The sequence below is a fragment of the Phyllostomus hastatus genome, unplaced genomic scaffold (assembly GCF_019186645.2).
Source record: "Phyllostomus hastatus isolate PE091 unplaced genomic scaffold, TTU_PhHast_1.1 phas_contig_41, whole genome shotgun sequence".
NCBI classification, from domain to species: domain Eukaryota; kingdom Metazoa; phylum Chordata; class Mammalia; order Chiroptera; family Phyllostomidae; genus Phyllostomus; species Phyllostomus hastatus.
The window spans coordinates 7,606,621-7,621,429 of NW_025333876.1; the positions used below are offsets into that span (position 1 = coordinate 7,606,621).

Consider the following 14,809-nt stretch of genomic DNA (forward strand, 5'->3'; position numbering starts at 1 on the left):
ATTCAGGAGCTATGTTTTAGCTTAAATAGAAGCCCATTACCATAGTGCCTATGGGGAGGGTGGATTTTTTAGTAGGGGCTTATAATCTGTTGAACTCTAATTTGACCCAGTTCTAGCGTTCTGTGCTGTCAGCATGAAAGAGTCGATTTTAATCTGTAAATATTTTTTCTCCCCAGGCTTCTGCTTGCATCATCAGTGTCCTCTACAATCAGGTTCTCCACAGAAACTTTGTAAGCCACTCGTTAACTATATCATAATAAGTGTTTTAAAAAGGAAATATGTCTGGGAGGGTGTGAGTTTGTTGGAAGTATTAAACCTGTCACCTTTGAACCCATCCAACAGTTATTTGAGGTACAGAATTCTTTACACTCAGTTCAGAGCATCTCAAACCCTATTGTTGTTTGATGCAGTTCTCTTGGGTAAGCAGGCCTGTGTTTTAAATTTTGTTTTAAGGATGTAGAAACAAGGCTAGTGAGCACAAGAAAAGCACGAGTGGAAAGGTCTGTCTGAACATCTCTACTTGACTGAGTTGGAGGACCTGGAACAAACCCAAACATGTTGTCCCTCCCATTGTACGCTGGGAGGAAAGATAGCAGAATTTGCATAATGACAGTCTCAAGGGATCTGAAACTGTTCTTACTGTTTGGGCTGAATAAATGTTTAGAAGGAAGCCTGCTGTCCATCTTAAGAAGGAAGAATGCCAGGGCACCAGGACTAGTCTGGGGGAGCCTGGGAGTTGAACATCAGAGGCAATGGCCTCTGTCGGTTGGTGGAAGGTGCTGCTGTGGGGCTATGGGGTGGTACTCAGGACTGCTGGTAAACAAGTAGCCTGACAAAAGCAGTGCCAATCAACCCCATGAGGTGGAACTAGTGTGCCAAGTCAGCAGTGAGTCCCACCTATCGAGAGCTGTGGGGACCCAGCTGTCCATTTTCCACTTCCCAGACCTCTGGTGGTCAAAGGCATGAATTTGCAAAAAGGCCAACTGGAGTATTTGCTACCCTAAGAGTTGATAAAAGCTGCTTTATTAGAACTTGCTAGTTTAGGCACAGGGAGAGTCCACCTTGACAAACAACCCACAGAGGTATGCTTCCTAGAACCTACTCTTGGGCACACCCGCACCCACCCCAGATACAAACGTCAGCACAAACCACAGAGGCATTTGTCAGGAACCCCTACCTTCCTCTCACTGTCAGACCTCTTTCATCACCTCACCTAGAGATGACGGTCACATTCATGTTGTTTCCCCATTCCATCCCACTTCAGGGCTCAGGAGGTGAGACATTTGCATAGTGTTTCAGAATAATTATTTACCAACAGTATTTTTCCTCCCCAGTCTCACCCACTTAAATGCACTGCAGAAAAGACTCTTTTGTGCATTGCTCTACTCTCAAGTTTTATAAAAAGAGCTTCAAACCTAAGGAATTGCCGGTGAGTAGAAAACTATTCATACCAGCCTATCTTGACATCTGACTTGACCTGGGTTGCTGTGCAATGATCCTTGCAAGGGGGAAAATTGTGTAGAAATCCTGTACCTGGAGGCCCAGCCTTTGAGTCTGTTTAATAACTGTGCAATTATCCTTTGTTGAGGAAGCATGATAGGATCAGTGGATTTCCGCATAGGTGCTGCCATGCTTCCTGGCTCTTAGGCTTGACCTAAGCAATAGTCGTCTCCAGTCTTCCAAACCTTCTTCCTGCATGTTCTGATGCTGCCAGGTCAACATTTCCCCTCTTGGCTCAATTCTGTAGACCCATGCAGAACTCAGGTGTGTGGGAGAAATGCCCAAGAGACTCTGCTCACTAGACAGAAATATCTCATGCATGTTCCTCATCTCAGTACTTTGTAGATCCTTTCTATTTTGCTGTATGTTAACCTTTTCTAGACCTGAATGATTGAGATACAGAAATTGGAACAATATTTTGCATGCTTTATGAAGAGGTGGTGTGGAGTAGGGGTTCCCAGCCACATGCCCTGGTGACCCTCCCACAACCTTAATTTCCTCACCTGTAGCATGGGGCCAACATACCTCCCAGGAGTGTATTGGCACAGGTTGTGATGTGTAGTAATCACTTGTCAAGGTGGCTATTATTGTGTCTTTTATAGAATAGAAGCCTCTATTAAACATACTTTAATATGAGTTACATAAAAGGCATTATTAGTGATATGTACATCTGAAGAGATTTGTGGATCAAATGGCAGTAGTTCCTGTATATATGAGAGTGAGCTCAAGAATTTGTTATTTGATTTCAGGAAGAAATGTTTTGTCTTGCTTTGTCAAACTGAAATCCTTGTGATATGAAAGGAAAGACATGTATATGCAGTCATTTAAACATGATTAAAGAATAAGAACAATGGCATGCTGATAGTCTTATTGTGTGTTTTTACATTAAGAACAAAGCTAAGGTGCTTTGAAATATACACTTACTACCTTTGTTAAATGAGCAAAAGTCAATATTGGAATAGAACATATAAGATCAAAGCCTAGAATGAGGAGAATATTTCTTAGATATATTTTGTTGAATTCCTGATTTTCATTACAGTGAATCCACAATCAGAAAAGGGGAGCATTTGATATTTGAAAATGTCAAAAGGGCTATTCAAGCCATTACTGATGATCTGTTCTAGGAGATCTTTTAAAAAGGATTTAAAGCCCTGGCTGGTGTGGCCCAGTGGCTTGAGCACCAGCCTATGAACCAAAGGGTCACTGGTTTGATTCCCAGTCAGGGCACATGCCTGGGTTATGGGATAGGTCCCCAGTAGGGGGTGTGTGAGAGGCAACCACACAGTGATATTTCTCTCCCTCTCTTTCTCCCTCCCTTCCTCTATCTCTAAAAATAAATAAAACCTTCAAAAAAAACTTATAAAAAGGATTTAAAAAGTGTGCACCAGTTGAGTGATTATGTAACAATTATGACCAAGATCCTTTTTAGTTCTAAAATATGTCTATATTCCTCTGAGTTAATAACTAGGACAAATTTAAGTATAACTTCCTAATAGTTTATTCCAGAAATATGAATCTTTATTACTTTTCAGTGCAAACCACTTCTTAACAAAAGAATTGTTCTAAAATTGGCAAACTTTGTGGTGGGCAGGGCAAAAATATTGGTATTATGTGGATAAATTTGAATGTGAGAATAACCCTGTGTTCATGGGCCAAATAGGACAAATGATACAACTTTTGGCTGGTCCTCAGTTCAGTTCTCAATCCACTGAGCCACACCAGCCAGGGCGAGAAATGACATAACTATGACAAATAGTTGTGCTGACATGTTCCGACAGAAAATCATCCTGGTTGATTTGGGTAAAAAAAAAAAAACTTGACTGAAAACAGCTACACTTTCTCCAATGTGAAATGGGATGCAAAGTGAAAGTGGGGCAATCATCCAGCCTCTGCCTATGGAAAGGTAGGAATAAAGACCATTAATAACCCTAGTAGAAACATATGAGCATGGCACAGAGGAAAGCCACTTTCCCTGTAATAAGATTTGATAATCACTAAGCCATGCTCTTTTTCCCTAGTCTGTCCCTGCCTGATACATGGTGTCATTCTTTCCTTACACCAGCCTCAGCAGCTCCCTGGAGCCAGAAAAGCTTCACTCTTTTCTCTAATATCCTCCCTCCTGTAGGCTTCACTTTGCCACCTATCTTTTCCACCTCCCTTCTTCCATCCCATCTGCCTTCAGAAAGCTTCCCTCCACTCAAATTCCCAACTCATTGCCAGTTCTGCTCTTCTCTGAGTATGTCAGGTGGAAGACAGGAAGGAAGTTCATCTGTAGTGCATGACAAAGGAGAGATGTCTGATCCACAACGTGGTCGATGACAATTTTAAAGTATGCCAAGTTGCCATTTAAAAGGGGCTTCCTCTTTTCTTCACCTTTTGGCTCATTAAAAACTTTAGATTTCTATTGATTGCTACTAGTTTGGACTTCAACTCCTTGAATCTGAAGATATATAAAAAAATTATCTGTTCACATCTCTTTGAGTGTGGCCCCTTGCCTTTTCTCTCCTGAAACACCTGTTAGTATGGTGGATTTTCTGCTGGTTTCTGTGTCTCTGACTCCTGGGAACAAGGCTGATCTTTTCATTTATCTCAGATGCAACTTTCAATTCTACCAAATCTCTCTTTAGTTGTGTATATTGTTATTTTATTATTTTGTGGAACTTCCAATTAAAATACTATGTATTTTTTATTTCTGGATTTATTTCTATTATTTATTGCTAGCTTTCACATGCCCCCTTTATTTTTAAATAGGAGTTTGCTCTTGTTTAGAAATTTGATTCATTGTTTTGTATTTTTACAGGGTTCAGCATACTTTTCCATTCTCTTTCATATGGTCATGTTTTCATCTCAAATACTTATAGCTTGAATTTTGCCACTCATTCTGTTTGAGGACTTTTGATCACTGTGTTTTGTCAGTTTGATACAAGCTTGAATTTATTAGGGCTTACTTCATTCATGAGAATCTCCTGTGGCTTCATTGTGAAAGTCCTTACAGACCCTTTTTGCAGCCAATTTTTTTATGATATTGTGGCTTGGGGATGCTAGTGTTAGGCAGGATAGATAGTAAGCCAAGGCGGGGGGGGGGAGGGGAAGGAGATATGTCTCACCCATTAACTAAGTAGCCCTGAGCCTGGTCCAATTAGATTGCCAGGTGTTCCAGAAATCACAAGAAAATCCACGATAGCACAGGAGGAGGGGAGCCTTTGAAATTCTGTATAAATTGTTTCTTCTATTGGGAAAGAAAGCCTTTGTAACTGTATATTAATCCCAAGGACTAAAGAGGGAAGGAGGAGAGGGAGCCTAGAAGCTGAAGCTGGCTTCAAGCATAATACCCCCCAAATCCTAATAGTTAGGATAATCAGGCTAGCTGTCACAGGTGGGCACATGTAACCAAGTTCTTGGTGATTATGGACCGAGAACTGAAATGAACACACAGGGAGTTCATAGCAGAGAGGGAGAAAGCAATTAAGTGATAGTACACTTCACAGAGCATGGGAGTAGGCCAACTCTGAGCAGAGATTAAACTCAGAGGCTGGAGGGATTCTATTCTTATAGGGCGAATATTTTCTGGCTAGTTTTGATGAGGTCTTATGGCACATGTACAAGTAATTATATTACTTTAAAGCTACTATGCATGTGGTCTCCCATGATTTTCTGTGATTGGCCACCAGGAAAGGGGGTCCCACAATACTAATTTATTATAATGCTATTATAATGAAGCTGGGGTCATGTGGCATCTTCTGCACAGGTGCATTAATGATTCACCACCATTCAGTGCTTTTCCAGAAAGCAGGAATGACTGGTCTCAGAACAAGGTCTTTGTCTTCCTGAGTATCTCCTGCCTCAACTTCCCCCTGAGAGACATGGTTCTCAAAAATGTTTTGGGGGTTGTTGAAGGGTGCAGATCATTCTTCTGTAATTTCTTCTGGCTGAGATGGGGCAGTAGTCTCTGCCTATCAAGAAACATGAAACTCACTATTCTATCTAGAGGTTGAAGAGGAACTCCTGAGGCCATCACAAATGCTATTCATTGGGCAGCTTCAACATCTCTTTCAGGGATTGGTTGGAAACTCTGGAGCATCACCAATCTGATGTGGAACTGCTTAAGTCTGGAAGATACAAATTTAACAAGTAAATGAAACAAATAAGGTCCTAAAAGTAATAAGAGCAGCAATGTTATTAAGGGACCTGAAAGGGGTAGTAGCCATTTTAAGCTAGGGAGCCAGGAGGTTAGGGTATCCCTAATTCCTTGGCTCTGTTGATTATATTTATGTAGCCACTCTGCCTGTTCATAAATTTTCCTTATGTTAGTTTCAACCATTCCAGGTGCAGCAGGTTTTACCGATAGCAGTGCATACCCCACCCTGTTCTGTTAGAAGATAGTCAAGGGTGAGGTGATTATCCATTACTACATTTGCCAGGGAATCTACTGATCTTTATAGTCCAGCTATTGGATCAATATTGATGGTATTTTGTCTTCTATAATCTTAGTGAGTTCCCTTAGGGTAGCCTCATGGTAGACAAAGCCTTCCCAGGGGGCTGCAGCAGCTATATTGGCAGCAGCTCCAGTCACTACTAGACCAAAAGCTTATTGTTGTTGTTGTTATTGTTGTTGTTGTTTTCTGCTAAGAGATAGACTTCCAGGACCCTGGGTTATGTTTATAACAGTGAGGTCTTGAGGTGCTAAGGTCCCTAAGCTCTAGGGACCTTAAGCTCACCCCCATGTTTAGCGTTGCTGAGATGTGTATAAGCAATAGCTTCCTGAAGTTCTGAATGATCTGCTAGCCAGTTACTGGGAGTCCCACATAACCAGACGAGGCCCCAGGGGTGCTGCGATGACTGTGGCATTGGTGGAGTTATATTTGTTAAGGAGGGTGTATGGCAAGGGGGAAAGGCAGTCCCTAAGGGGTCCCAAATTATCTCCCTGATCCTCCTCTCCTGCAGGAGGTGGTAGAAATTTTGCTGATACCCCTTGAAGGGGTTGGTTCAATTTCCAACTTATTCCAAAATATTGTTGGTATCTGCATTATGACTTTTGTCAAAGCAACAATGTGTACTGTTAAGAATGCAGTTAGAATCATAATTTAGGTAGCATGCTATTTGTGACCAATTTGAAGGCTTGAAAATTTCTCCCTCAGAAAGATTCTCTAGAAAGCTGGAACTTGAAAGAAAGGCCAGGGCTTCAAATGGGTTAATGGTCCTGGTATGAGTATTATTATAACATGGGGTGGATCCTATAGTACTGTTGAGTTTAAGAGAGATGTTGGAGTAATTAAATGACTCTAATTCTAGCGGGCCATATGGAAGCACAAAGGAGGGTTCCGCTCCCATCAGTGAACCATTTGTCATCAGGGTTTTCTAAGAGTGGGTCTAGCAAGTCAGTCCTGCTGGAGTAAGATTAATAATCTCTGAGCAGGAATGGGTCAAATCTGGGGGTGATTCTGTAGGCATTAAGGAGGATTTAAGGTATTACAAGTCTTACAAGTCTAGGTATTACAAGGTATTACAAATCTGGGGGTGATTCTGTAGGCATTAAGCTGGATTTAAGGTATTACAAGTCTTTACAGTTACTTCTGTATTGTCCAAAAGAAGGGCCTGGTATTTGGTCATTTCATTTCCTGTAAGCCAGAGGTGCCTTTTCATTTCTAATACTCATTATACCTCATGTGGAGTTAAAACCTCTAACTTCTGTCTGAGAGTTAACTTAGCAGCTTCCTTGGTTAGCACAGCTGTGGCTGCAACTGCTTTTAGACATGGAGGCTATCCAGTTGCTATAGTGTCCAGTGTTTTAGAGAAATATGCAACTAGTTGACATTCATTCCCTAGTTGTTGGACCAAGACCCCTAACGCTATTCCATGCTTCTCCACAATGTATAGAGAGAAAGGCTTGTTTAACTTAGAGATGCCTAAGGCCAGGTGCTCAACTAGGGCTTGCTTGGTTTTATTAAAAGTCTGATCACATTCCTTTTCCCATATAATGGGTTCTGTGTCTGGCCCCTTAGTAGCTTCATACAGAGTTTTGGCAATTAGGCCAAAGTTGGGCTCCAAATCCTATAGAATCCTGCCATTCCCAAAGAAGAGTGAAGCTGCTGTTTAATAGCAGGTGGAGTTAACTCAGTAATGGCTTTTAATGAAGCAGGGGTCACATAGCCTCTTCTCTGCAGGTGCATTAATGATTCACCATGAGTCAGTGCTTTTCCAGAAAGCTGAAAAAACTGGTCTTAGAACAAGGCCTCTGCCCTGTGTCAATGTCCTTTATCTTAGCTGTGGGGCACCTCCAGAGTTTCCTCCTTCCTGACTATTTCCTGCCTCAGCTGGGTGCCCACTTGCAGCTTCATGCTCAAGTGTATTTGATAAATAAACTTACTGTCTCATTTTCACTATACTTGTTGTCTCTTGCTTGAACACTCTTGTGAGCAAGGTGCCCACAAGAGCAAAGGAGGTGGAATCCCCTAACTTTGGTTTCTGCAGTAACACTAGGGTAATATAAACTCAAACTCCACCTTGATGAAGAGAAGTCCTGGAGTTCTGAATTTCTGGGGGAACTTTTACTTAGTGCCACTGGGTGAGGTTTTCCTAACTCACCGGTTTGTGTGCAGAGGGATTTGGGAACTACGTATTACATTTGTGCTTGTTCTCCGTCCCAATTACCCTCCTTGTAAGGATTCAAAGTCTTGTTTCTGATTAAGGGGATTGGGACCACACTTGTCTCAGAGCATCACTCAAACACTCATGGTGCCAGTGTTCGGTTCTCTCTAGTTTATGGCACTTGGCAATTACCCTTTGCCTCCCTGCCCTACACTTCCTTCTGTTTAAAGATCAGCCTTGCATTAGAAAAAGTTGTTCTATTTTAGCAATCAAGAATTTCAGGCAATTTAAACCTATTGCCAGAAAGAGAAACAATCACTGATAGAATTGGGTAAGTTGTCAGTAGGCATGGTTGTTTCTGCTAATTAATGGTGATTGGACTAATAGGCTGCTCTGCTGGTGATAATGACTGTGTCTGTGTCACACTATGCCGTATACACTGACATATCTAAACCCATGCTTTCAGGAGTGTGAGGTTGCCCCCTGCTCAACTGTTCCATACCCACAGTTCAGAACACAAGCTTCCACATTCTTTTTAAAATATATTTTATTGATTATGCTATTATAGTTGTCCCATTCCCCCCCTTCACTCCCCTCCTCCCTGCACACCCTCTCCCACCCACATTCCTCCACTTCAGTTCATGTCCATGGGTCATACTTATAAGTTCTTTGGCTTCTACATTTCCCATACTATTCTTACCCTCCCCCTGTCTATTTTCTACCTTCTATCTATGCTACTTATTCTCTGTAACTTTTCCCCCTCTCTCCCTCTCCCATTGCCCTGTTGATAACCCTCCACATGATCTCCATTTCTGTGGTTCTGTTCCTGTTCTAGTTGTTTGCTTAGTTTGTTTTTGTTTTTGTTTTAAGTGTGGTTGTTAATAATTAGAAGTTTGCTGTCATTTTACTGTACATATTTTTTATCTTATTTTTCTTAGGTAAATCCCTTTAACATTTCATATAATAAGGGCTTGGTGATGATGAACTCCTTTAACTTGATCTTAGCTGGGAAGCACTTTACCTGCCCTTCCATTCTAAATGAAAGCTTTGCTGGATAGAGCAATCTTGGATGTAGATCCTTGCCTTTCATGATTTGGAATAGTTCTTTCCAGCCCCTTCTTGCCTGTAAGGTCTCTTTTCAGAAATGAGCTGACAGTCTGATGGGAACTCCTTTGTAGATAATTGCCTCCTTTTCTCTTTCTGCTTCTAGGATTCTCTCCTTAATTTTAATCTTGGGTAACTTAATTATGATGTGCCTTCATGTGTTTCTCCTTGGGTCCCACTTCTTTGGGACTCTCTGAGCTTCCTGACTTCCTGGAAATTTATTTCCTTTGCCAGATTGGGGAAGTTTGCTTTATTATTTGTTCAGATAACTTTTCTACTTGTTGCTCTTCCTCTTCTCTTTCTGGTACCCCTGTAATTCAGATGTTGGAATGTTTAAAGATGTCCTGGAGGTTCCTAAGCCTCTTCTCATTTTTTTTTTTTTGAATTCTTGTTTCTTCATTCTGTTCTGGTTGCATGTTTTTTTCTTCCTTCTGGTCCACATCATTGATTTGAGTCCCGGTTTCCTTCCCATCACTATTAGTTCCCTGTACATTTTCCTTTATTTCACTTAGCATAGCCTTCATTTCTCCTTGTAATTTGTGACCAAATTCAGCCAGTTCTGTGATCATCCTGATTACCAGTGTTTTGAACTGTGCATCTGATAGGTTGGCTATCTCTTCATTGCTTAGCTGTATTTTTTCTGGAGCTTTGATCTGTTCTTTCATTTGGGCCATTTTTTTTTTTTTGTCTTGATGCCCCTGTTACATAGTAAGGGGCAGAACCTTAGGTGTTCACCATGGCAGGGCAACCCATGTCACTGTGTTGTGATGCTGTATATGGGGAAAGGGTCCAAGAGGGATCAGCTCTCTGCAGGATTTCAGTCACTTCCACCACTATCCACAAGCAAATTCGTCCCTTCTGGTGCTCATTCCGGTGTGGGTGGGTTTGTGTATGTTCTAGGACCCTGTGGGTCTCTCCAACAAACTCTCCTGTGAGGCTGGGAGTTTCTCCCACTGCTGCCTCAACTCCCACAGGTGTTTTCAATCCATGGTTTGAGGCTTTATTTCCCCACACTGGGACCCTGGGTTGTGTGGTCTGTCCCACTCCCCTGTTGTTTCTTTCGGTTTATCGGTGTGCAAATGTGGGTCTGCCTGCTCTACCAACTGCCACCTCGCTGAGTCCACTGCAGACTTGCTGCGAGTCCTCTCTGCCCTGGCTGCCTGACTCTGCTCCTCCTACCACTCTGGATGAACGTGTCTTCTTTAACCCCTTTGTTGTTGGACTTCTATGCAGTTCGATTTTCTGTCAGTTCTGATTGTTTTTTGTTTTTAAATTGTTGTTGTCCTTCTTTTGGTTGTGCAAGGAGTTGCAGTGTGTTTCTCTATGCCTCCATCTTGGCTGGAACACTTCCACATTCTTCACCGGTTAAAGGGACCTTGAGGATTCTCCCTGTTTATGCCTCATCTGTGACCTTCATTGGAAGAATAAAATATAGGCATGCTATCTCCCAGGAAAAACTGGCCTTTCTCCCTGGGAGACTAGTACCTTTGATCTTTAATTGTTCCTTCCAGGAGAACTGGCCCTTCTCCCAGAGGGACCAGTTGTTTAGTCAAGTCACACAAGGCCCTTAGAGTGTAGCCACTTTTGTCTAAAACATATTTAACCATAGACCCCATAGTGAGATTTTGGAATCTCACCCGAGGGAAGGACAGGATCTTCACTTGGAATTTTTCCCAGTTGGACCCCGAATGCTGTGTCTGGGATTCCCCAGCGTCTGTGTTGGGCTGTTGGTGATTTTCTTTCTGGTGACGTATGCTCTTGATTCTTGTTTTTCTCTTTGCTCTGACTTAAAGTGCTTAACTATTCACTGGTACGTTGGAGTTGCTCAAGAAACCAGGTGGACAGAGCGAGTCAAGGAGCAGGGTTTATTAGTGGGGAATTAGAAGGGAAAGTGAAGCCAACCAAGGGAGGTTAAGACTCGTTCTCTTGTTCTTAGGGCAGGGGTGTGTGTGTGTGTGTTTTGGGGTTTTGTTTTGTTTTTTTGAGCATTATAAACCTTTATTTCTTGCCTTTCTGACTTCACTTGACCCAAGGCAACATAAAAATGAAATACATAAAATACACAGAAATCACCACAGACCAGTTAATGTGCTTACATACAGAGGGACTAAACATTATCTAGTGACACTGGGGTTTCAGAAAGTGACAAAATTTAACACAAAACTGACACATGATTGTATTCATAAATGTGTATAAATACATTGGTCTCCCAAATGCAAAATGGTATCTCTGCCATATTCCTAGACAAAAATACCCTCAAATATACTATTTGATTAACTGAATTAAAACTATCAGTCTTATGTACTCTTTTCAAACACTGAATTTTTAAAATACTTAGAGAAATTAAAATATTACATTTCAACCTTAAAAATAATTAAAACATTAGATTTACCAATACCTCATAGATTGCAGTTTTAAGATTTAAAAAAGCAATAATGAACAGATGTTTTGTTTTACCAGCCTTTTATGAAAGACCTTTTAAACATACACATTTGGCCAATTCATTTTCAACCTTAAATCAAGTTCTCTGAATATTTATACTGCATATTTTGGTAGTTAAAAGAATAAATACTTGACTAAAGGTTATTAATTCATGTTGCTTCATGAATTCTGAGTTCTGTATTTTCTCTACTGTCAAATTTCAACACACCTCTTCTCATAAGCAAATGGCTGACTCCAATTTTTAAAGTTCATCCAGAAGGAATTCAAATCTGTGGTTTCATTAACTACATGTTTTAGGTGAGAACAGTTAAATCTCACTACACTTGTTTCATTTCTGGTAGTTTATAATTTGAGAAATTTCTATAGCCCACACACCCAACTGCTGTTCAGCAGATGTGAGTTTTTACTCATTTGAACATGGTTAGCTGCTTCAATGCACAGATTAGAACTTGCTCTGCATGTTTACATGTGAGGGCACACATCCTCCTTAATTCTCTAGGTCAGTTTGGCTCCTCCAAAAAGAGAAACAAGCCTTAGGTTAATATGCTACCTGACACTTTAGTTTCTTCTAAAATCAAAAGTCGGCCAATTTTCAAAGGAATGGAAAGAGAAAATACTTATTTAGAAGGACAAAAATTAAATGTGGCAAAAGCAGTGACTTTTATTCACAATTATATGTAACAAAATGATGAGAGAAACTAGTGCTGTCTTTGGAACAAAAGCAATGATTTATTGGTAATGGCAATGAATGGAATTTTGACAGTCTCTGGTGAGAACCAAGCAGTCATCCAGAAGCTGTGGGTCTGATTGCCATGTGGCCTTCCAGTGTCTTTTGTACCTTAGTGACTTTCTTTTTTTTGCTCACTACTCATCTGAAGTCATTCATATTTGTTGCCTGAACTGCAGTACCAATGAAAGTAAAATATGAAATTAAAAAAAATATTTTATTTATTTATATTTAGAGAGAGAGGAAGGGAGGGAGAAAGAAAGGGAGAGAAACATCAGTGTGTGGTTGTCTCTCACATGGCCCCTACTGGGGACCTGGCCTGCATGTGCCCCAACTCGGAATCGAACCAGCAACCCTTTGGTTCACAGCCCACATTCAATCCACTGAGCTACTCCAGCCAGGGCAAAATATGAAATTCTTGTGGTTTCTTCTTCTCCTTGATTTGACTGAACAAATATAGTTACACTGTTAATGCTCTGAAACTTAACATAATGAAGTGGAGTAATGCTATCTTCTTTAATATCATCCTCTGTTAGTTCCAGAGCTTGAATTTGTTCACTTCTTTCTGCTTCTTCCAAATCCATAGATTGGGGTAGATTGATAAAAAATTTTTATGTATTTAGGACTCTGACCATTATCGGGCCCTTGAAATTTCATTGAATACAGCTTAATAGGTTGATTGAATGCTACAGTAATAAGCAGCTGTTTATTGCAATCAGATTCCAGGAAGGTTGTGTCTTTTTGTAAACAGTTGTCAAATCTATGCTCATCACTTTCATTAAGACATTCACAGCCAGCTTTGTTAATAAAAGGCATTAAATCCACATAGTCTTTTGGAATATCTCTGTTGTCATTGCTTCTAAGGTCATTTTCTAAGTGCTGCTTGATTTTTTTCTTCTAATCCCATGGCATCTGTTCCTTGATATTGATCAATTCTTACTTTATTTCAAAAAAACAAAAATGAAGGTGTTGCTGATATATTGTTGGTGGAAGCTGTTCCCTGACACTGGTGTACATCTACTTTCAAGAAAACTGCCTGTGGATGCTTATTACCCATGGTACTGAATGCTGGGGCAACCCTTAAACATGGTCCACACCCTCACATGGTAAACTTGACCACAGTGAGTCTGGAGCCCACCACTTAGCTTCTGCTGGAAATCTGGGTCGCTCCCTACCAGCTTCACTCCTACCATTCTCAGAGAGCCCAGGAGGGAAGTCAAGATACCACTGGCTTCAAAAGTGAAGAAGATGACCCAGGAGAGGAAGGCAGGGGACTGGAAAGAAGAGATGACTACCTCAGAGCTTCTCCAGGGGCTCTCAGGGCAGAATCCTGCTAGGGAGCAGAGCAGTGAGTGAGCAGGTGGGGACAGGGGAGGGAAGAGGCAAGAGAAAGTAAGGCATCTCTTAGGGCAGGGTTTTTTAAGCACAAAAACCAGTGAAGGGTAACTGATTGGGGTGTCAGAGTCTGACTGGCTAGAGCTGGTTGCTGGGTGCCATTTCTGCTGACCAGTGTTCTTGATATATCTTGTCAAGTCTGAGGTTAAAGCTGCATCCTGTTATGCCTGATAGGCCCACCCTGGACCCTAATCTTAGTCAATCATCTGTTTGTCCTGGGTAGGGACGACAGGCAGTTTCCCAGGCCAGTAGTTTCCCACCTTGCAGTTTTCCCTCCTGGTGATTTTCCATTCCTCCTAGGCCTCCCTAGGTCTGTTATTCACCTTTGACTTGGGGTTTTTATTGTCTGTGAATCCCAACCTCCAAATTAAGTGGCCATGATCTCATATGTGCCCCTTAACGGTACAATTCTCCACACCTGGGTTTCAGTCCCAGCTCCGTCACCCATCTTGCTGTGAGATCATGGGCTGATTGTCTTCCAAACTTCAGTTTTCCCATATGTAAGACCAGGACAGTAACATCTGACTTACCTGAGCACAATAAGGATTACATGAGGTTCTGCACAGAAAATACTTAGAATCTAGTGCATGGATCATCGTAACTGCCACCAATAAATCGTAAGTGTTCTTGCCATTGTCCCCAAGAATAGCAATCAAACTATTTCCAAGCTTGCCAACACCTGTGTTTTGAGTCCACCTTTGTGACTCCTTTCTTTTTTGTCATCTGAGTCACTTAAGGTGAATGAGTGTGGGAGAACCAGGAGGACCCAGGGGTTTGGGTCTATATCCCACTCTGCTTCTTGCTGGCTGTGGTAGGTGACAGCTTCCCCAAAACTCATCTCCTTGGCTGTAAAATGAGGATATGAATACCTCACTTGTGGGCTGATGGTGCAGAATGAACGTGAAGATGCCCAGAGAGGCAGGTAATGGGCTCAGCCTCCCCCAAGTCTGGGTCTGTGTGGTCTGTTCCCTCAGGCACCTTATGTTCCCTGCAGTGTCTGCTCTGTGTACTCTGGGCTGAGTGGAGTGACTGAAACCAAGAGGAGAAATGTGA

At 41.6% G+C, this 14,809-nt stretch overlaps 1 pseudogene; it reads right to left on the reverse strand.

The window, feature by feature from the left end:
• Positions 1 to 12,502: 12,502 nt before the first annotated feature.
• LOC123822783 lies at positions 12,503 to 13,554 on the reverse strand (annotated as a pseudogene).
• Positions 13,555 to 14,809: the final 1,255 nt, after the last annotated feature.